Source organism: Gopherus evgoodei, chromosome 18 (assembly GCF_007399415.2).
Source record: "Gopherus evgoodei ecotype Sinaloan lineage chromosome 18, rGopEvg1_v1.p, whole genome shotgun sequence".
In the NCBI taxonomy this organism is placed as follows: Eukaryota; Metazoa; Chordata; order Testudines; family Testudinidae; genus Gopherus; species Gopherus evgoodei.
In genome coordinates, this window is record NC_044339.1 from 12,813,002 (window position 1) to 12,820,669 (window position 7,668).

Consider the following 7,668-nt stretch of genomic DNA (forward strand, 5'->3'; position numbering starts at 1 on the left):
GGCTGATGATGTCTGGGAGTGAGTTTTGGTCAAGGAGGGAAGGGTTACTCTGAGGTGGGCAGTGGGACACCAGCCAGCACTGTGGTTTCTGCTGGGCACAAGACATATGAAATACACTGAGAAACGTGTGTATATTTTTTTGCTCTCCTTTACAATGCAGCTTAGCAATAAGTAGCTCTGCTTTTGTGGCTGCCTCCGATTCCACATTCAACCCACCGGTCCCACAGCAGCCTTATCAGATAGTCCCATCCACTCCATTCACAATCAGTAACATGCCACTTCTGTTGGCGAGTGAGTGTTATGAAGGAAAGTCCCACCTGCAGCCAAAGCAGGTTGATATACGGCAGGATCTGTACACATTTTGGTTGGGGGCAGATCTTGGATTATTAATATTGCAGTCATGGGCCAGGACCCTATTGTGCCAGGTGCTGCACAAACACAGAACAAAAAAACAGCTGCTGCCCTAAATATGCAGTGTAGTTGTAGCCCTGGATATTAGAGAGAGAAGGTGGGTTGGAACAACTTCTGTCCATGAGAGAGACAAGCTTTCAAGCCACACAGGGCTCTTCTTCGGGGCTGGGAAAGGTACTCCGAGCTTCCCGGCAAAATGCAAAGGGGAACAGATGGTTTAGCATGCGTAGTTAGCACAGGGATAGGCAACCTATGGCACGCGTGTCGAAGGCGTTCACACTGCCCACGTCCTGGCCACCAGTGTGGGGGCTCTGCATTTTAATTTTAAATGAAGCTTCTTAAACATTGTAAAAACCTCATTTACTTTACATACAACAATAGTTTAGTTATAGAGACTTATAGACTTCTAGAAAGAGACCTTCTAAAAACATTAAAATGTATTACTGGCACGCAAAACCTTAAATCAGAGTGAATAAATGAAGACTCAGCACACCACTTCTGAAAGGTTGCCGACCCCTGAGTTAGCACATACTGTAAGGGACCATTCAAGGTAAAGTGGCCCGTTAGTCAGGTGGGAAAGAGGAAACAGGCTGTAGTATTTATTGTTAAAAGGGGGAGACACCTGAATTTTAGTGTCTTTGTCTGTGGTGTTCTTTACCGATCAATCCAGGATTTTATAACCGCTCCATCGTGTAATCTGAGCACTCCAACCCCCTGGGTTTCAGAATCCATTTTTCAAGCACAGCTGCATTGTATGGTCTCCTTTGCTCAGCAATAATCTCTTCATTAGTCACTAACAGTGATTTATGGTTCAGTGCTAGCTCCCGCTCTCTCCTCCCCTTTTTCTGTTGCTCACACACAGATTTTCTCCAACCAAGTCCGTTGGGGCTGAAACTTCCTGTCCTAGAACCCATTGCTGATGCTGAAAACTTCAAACTTGGGAGCTTTAAATATTTTGCCACTTTCACCACGAAATTCGATTTCTCTTCAGCTCCTGGTTTTGTGAGGCCAGACAGCAGGATGAAATGCAGATAGTTCGCAAACATACACACAAGAACTTCTCCCCCTCACAGGTGCAGGAATGTTGTGGGCAGCCAAACTGTAGCCAGTGTCTCCAGATAAGTTCTCCTCTTTGGATTTGGGAGCAGGGGTGAAGCACAGACATAGTGAACTGGAAAATTCTTTGACGTGTGTTGGCTGAAAGAAACCACGACTGTGAAATAACAACTCTTCTGGCAAGCTGGTGCTATAAGCAACATGTAAAGGAAATGAAACACCAGGGGAATATTTAAGGTACAAATACATTGTTGGTTGGTTTTGTTTTATTATTTGCATTTTGGTGGAACCTTTCAGCCACCAGAGGTCACCGCGAGGTGCGGCACCGAGAAAGAGACATGACTAGCTCCACGTCACCCCTAGGTCAGTGCCTGAGCCAGGAACAGAATCTGGGTGTCCTGGGTCGCAGCCCTGGGTCCTCTCCACTGATGCTGTATGTCTGCACCCGTCCTGTAGCAGACCGTGTGCGTACGTGTTTTGGGTAGGTGCCCTGTAACACACTGGCTTCCTGGAGAATTATTAGCTACATCAAATTAGACTTTAGCCCTTGGTTCTGGGCTCCATTTACTGTCCAGATGACCACGAGCTCACAAAAGAAAAACAAAACTTCCAGCTGGGGCTTTCTACCCAGTCATGACTCCCGGGGCTTTCCACCTCGAACCTTGCTTGGGGACTTTTGCAGAAGCCTGTGCCTTCCTGCAGCTTCTCCCTGCAGTCCACCCTCAACTGAGTCACTTGCTGGTAGTTATAATCACTTACTCCCTTTTCTGCTGAGTCTGATCATTGACCAGGGCTGGTTGACCCCAGGCCACTGGCCCTTAAAGGGTCAATCCCGCCTGTTACATGCCCCCACTCACCGCTCAAGTGTGTGTCATAAAATCTGTACTGCTGTGAGTTAAAGGAGATTCTCCAAGTGGGCAGGGGCCTGCTTTAGAAGCAGGATGCCGAGGTTTCTGTCCTGTGAAGTTCTGAATGACGTAGAAGGCGGCAGATTGATTCCTGGGAAGTCCTAGGTTGTCACATATTTGTTGCCGTCCCAGAATACGCTATGAACTTCTGAGTGTGTTTATCTTGGGAGAATGAGAATCTTCTAAAACAAAACAAAATAGGGGCTAACAACTTAATCCCTTGCTTTAAGATAGAGCTCGATAAACTTATGAGTGAGTTCGTATGCTGGGGTTGCCTGCGGTGGTGGGAAACTATGCTGGGTAGCCCTGGAGGATCCCTTCTGTCTTATTGTCCTGAGATCTCCTGCTTCAGGGCTTCAGATGGTCACCTGTAGGGGTCAGGAAGGGATTTCCCCCCCCCCATGTATTCTGGATTTTTTGTTTGTCTCTTTCCCCTCCAGCATGGGGCATTGGCTACTTGCTGGGATCATCTGGGCATATCTCCCTTAATCAGTATCCTGGCATGACAAGGCCTCAGGCATGGGTCCACCTTGCTTCCTCCTGTTCCCTGCCTGTGGAACGCATAGTTTAGCCTCCTGAAGGTGGTAATAGTTTGATCTAATTCCAGTTGTTGGGCCTGGTGTGGAGGTGGCTGGGTGCTGGCTGGTGGCCTGTGATCTGGTGGTCTTCTCTGGTCTTGGTTCTGATGAGAAGGCTGGCTGGACAAGCAACAGCTGCAGGTTTGGGTTGCAGGGTAAAGCAGCCCTCCCCGTATCGATCTGTTTACAGTTCCTCTCCCACTGCCAGCTGCGTGGTGCTAATTGACCTTGATGAGATAGGCAGAGCTACAAAGAACTAGTCATCTGCCAGCTGCAGATCTTTGCCCTCCCCCGTCACAGGGCATTTATTGCACCCGATCACCTTGGTCTGGTTTGCTTACGGGGGAGGGCAGCGTTTTCGTCACGTGGGAGGGATGACTTCCACGGCCCTTTCATGTTGTGAAAGATCTCTTCCTTCCCTGTCTCATCTTGTTCCCCATCAACCGTCTGGTTGTGGTTGCTTGGCCAGAGCTCCCTTCAGAGCTTCGGCTCTCCTCCATAATGGGAAGAGAGTTTATTTATTGCATGGAGCTAGGCAGCCCCTCATCTCCCCCAAACCTGGAACTGATTGTGCCGCTGATGCAACACTCCCAGCACCTCTCAGCCTAGGAGCACATGGGACTGGGAATCCAATTTAGAACTATCCCTGGGCAGGCCAGTGCATATCACCTCAGGCTTGGGCAGTGTTCATGTGCTCTGCACATTTTAATACAGCAACCAAAGGAGGTAATTACCTGAAAGTTCTGTTGCATATGGGTTAACTTGAACTCCCAACTGCCCTTGCTGTCTTCTGATTGGTTTAGAAGAGCCAATAAATGTTAAGATTATTGTTGGAATTGATGTTCTATCTTGCACCTGTGTTCAGTTAAGGCTGGTGGTGATAGATATGCAGAAGAGTCGGGAACTCCTAGACAGATGCAGTTACTGCAAGATGAAGCTGCTGTTCAAACTCTAAGCTGTTTGGTAGCTTCTTTCTTCAAGGAGCTAAGCATTTTGTTAAGAAATTCAAACTGGTGTTGCGGTTTTTCATTACGAAACAAGCAGCATTTTAAGCCATTGGGGGATAGTTGGTTGTGGGGTGTGTATTTGTTTTTACCAGCACTGGAGACCTTTTTTTGTTTCCATTTTTAAATCCTAAGAATGTTTCTGAGATGAGTTAACATTTTTGGCTTTTGCCAAAGGAAATTACTTTCTGCTTTAACTGTGTGCCATAAGCTCTATACTGCTAAGGAGATTCTCCTTCAGCTCAAATGGTATGGTCCTATGTTTTTTGGAGTAGGAGAATCTTAGATCCATCACAACTGCTGATGTGAAATTCTGCCTAGTGCACAGTATAAATGATGCCTCTAAAGTGCTTTCTTGGCAATGAATTTGTTACAACGTAGCTTTTTTTAACAGCAAAATTCTACTAAACTTAAATCCATGGAACTGCACAGATATAATGAGGTAAAATCTGAGCTTGTAATGTTCCTTTGTCTGTCCTTAGACAAGGATCTGTTACTGAATTATTCCTCCACAGTAGGATTTGCCAATCTTTTTTCACAGAGTGGACCACATCTTAACAGAGAAGTTATCTCATGAGCGCCTCTCAGCCCCCTCAAATCACATAGGAGACTCCACCCCCTCCCCCTGCCCTGGCAATCCTACAACTAGCGCCCAGCGAATCTGTGGATATCGGCTACATCCACGGACCATGTTTGCGGATCACGGATCGGATGCGGATACACATTTTGTATCCACTCAGGGCTCTATGTATAACATCACTGTGGCAACTACAGCAGTGCGTGGGAAAGTGACAGTAGGAAAGCTGGAAACAGGCGAGATGAGATCGTGGGACCAGCTGGCTCTCTGTGGGCCCCCAGCAATTCACAAACTTCTGCTCTCACATTAATTCTCCTTCACTGTGAGATTCTTCTCAGCCAATAAAAGCATGAGGTTAGGCCTCATTAATTTCTCTTCTTCTGGTAAGAATGGCAAACTGGCCACTTAAATAGCTGCTCTCTCTAGTTGGTTGCATCTTTGGCCCAATGTGTACTTCGATGTGTTGTCCTTTCATTTCCCAACACTTCCACGTGTTGTGTACGGATATCAGCACTGCACGATTCTTTACTGAATATTTCTTGATGCCAGAGTGCTAGAGGCGACGCTGCCTTGCATACATTCTTGCTTACTTTTAAGTTCTAAAGGAAAGGTGTTTGTGCCCATACAGAAGAGATGTGGCTCTTGGGGGATAGGTCCCTGCATAGTTAAGCTTAATTAGAGAAATTAGACCTTGGGGGATCTGTGCATAATCAACCCCCTCCCACACAGGGTCATCAGCAGGATTTTTAAACCTAGGATTGTTCAGCACCACAGCACTGTCCTCCACTATGCATGCTAAAGCAGTAATTTAGCTCCTTCATTCTATTAGTTGCTAGCAGTAGTAGTCAGTTATCCTCCAGTGGATCAGCTACTATAGTGGCACACTACATATTCTTTGCCAGTGTGTTTGCATATGCAATTTAATTTTGGGCACTGATCACTTTTTTGCTGTTGGAAGGAATCCTTCCTGGAAAGCCAGCTGTGCTCAGTAGGTTGTAGCTTGCATAGAATGAAGCTGTTTAGGAATGAGTATATTTATGAATCACTAATGCCCTTCCCCAAGATTTCTGGACTTATCTGTTGCCCTGAATAATTTTTGCTTTAAGGTTTTTCGTTTTCCTCCTTATCCCTCCACCGGTCTTGTTTCTACATAGGTTGCTTTGCCCCAATTACAACCAGAAGCCGGTATTGTCTTTTACCTTGTTGCACAGCATTGTTTGTGTACTTTTAGTGCAGTCGTTTTTAGCACCTCTCACGTGAGCATGACTTGTGTTTCTGATTTGGATTAGCTCGAAAGGGACTTTGAATAAACAGTAACTAATGGGTGTTGAAAATAAACAAAAAAAGAAATCTTAAGGAAGAAGAAAAATTATGGATCAACAGCAGCTCCAGTAATTTACTTTGGTTTGAATGGCCAACCTGTTCCTTTTATGACCTGCAGCACAGTGCTGGGGAGGAACCATCAACGGATGCCAAAAATGTAAACCAGAGCGGAAAATGTTGAGTCTAAATTCTGTGCCCAGTCTTGGGTTAAGCCCCTTAAATGAGGGAAGAAAAAACAGGCCTACAATGGACCCATGTGGGACCCACATGCAACTCACGAGGGTCCAAGAGGACATGGTATTTTACTGAGCAATAAAAACAAGTGTGGCCTTTAAGAGTAGAGAGTGTTGGTTGTTTCATCTAGCCTGGCAATTGGGACTATCTGTGAACTTCGCTTCCTAGTTAATCAGGGCCGTGCAGCCTTGGTTAACTAATAACAAGGCTCTGTGCAAAATAAGCTCTCAGAGTTGGAATGGAGAGGAGAGCTGTACCTTCTGCCAGCCATTCCCTCCCCTCACCCCCGCATGCACCTTGCATTTGGTGGGAAAAGACTTGGGGACTGAAGGGGTTAATATGCTTAAGGGCAAAAGCAGCAGATCAAACAGCTGAGCAAAAATGCAAGATGTGCTGCTCTGAACATGCCGTGACTTGCAGCAATGCCCCCCGCCCCCCCAGCAGCCAGCCGCGAACGGCTCCTCCATGCTGCTCAGTGTGCTGCGTTCCAGTATAAGGAACAGGAAGGCAACCTGCTGCCGTGAGATGGTGCTAACCCAGTGTGGTCCCGTACCCACAGGCAGGACTAAAACCCTGCTGTCACATAGTTAGTTTGCTCCTGTCCCCACTGAAGCCAATGGCAAGGCTCCCGCTGGCCACAGAGTCAGATCCTTCAAGCGCAGTGTCGGACAGGGTACATTTTGTAGTTGAAATGGGCCCAGAGCGAGACAGAGGCTAAATGAGGACAGACAAATGCTTTCTAGGCCCTATGCCAATCTTTGTCTGCTGAGTCTCTGTAACCCCTGTTCATGCTAGTCTCAGAGCCTTGCCAGCAACAACTGCGTTATTACACAACGGCGTCGATTATCGTTTCCCTGTGTGGCACGGACGAGGGTTTTCTCTTGTCTGGGGTGTGAGACGGAACTGCAACTAACTGGCAACATTCAGGACTCGGGGTGTGCACGACCTGCAATTCAGAGGTTCTGAGCATCTTCAACATCCATTGTTGTTAGTGGGAGCTAACACAGTCCCTGTGTGATGTTTTCCTGAATACTACAAAAGTGTAGTTCAACAAATGCCTAACCCCCCCACCCCCCCACCCCCACCAAGCCCTACAGCATCCTCCAGCAGTGTCCCCAGACACTGTGGTAGCACCGTTGCATGACGCAGTGGCTGGATCATTGGCAGATAATAGAGGTTCAATAGGGACTGTTGGGTGTGTGATCGTACCTTGATTTTACACATGGAGAAAATGGGGCCCAGCGAGGTGAAATGAACGTGTCCCATGTTGCCGCAGAGGCTTCGAACTCCAGGAGTTCCTGGTTCCCAGTTCTGTGCTCAGGCCCCTAGACCGTGCTGCCTCTACCTAAAGCACAACCTACAGCCCTCGAGAAAGTAGCTCTGTCCACGCAGTGCTGGATCCTGATGCTACGTCTGCAGAAGTGAACCTGCTCTCCCTGTGGCAGAGCCAGCCTGTTGCAGTGGAGTTTCTGGCTGCTTTCACCACAGCTATTGCAGCAAGGAGCCTTTTGAAACACTCATAGGGAGAGTGTGGCAGCAATCCAGTTTGAACACGGGTTTGGCACAAGGGATTCTGA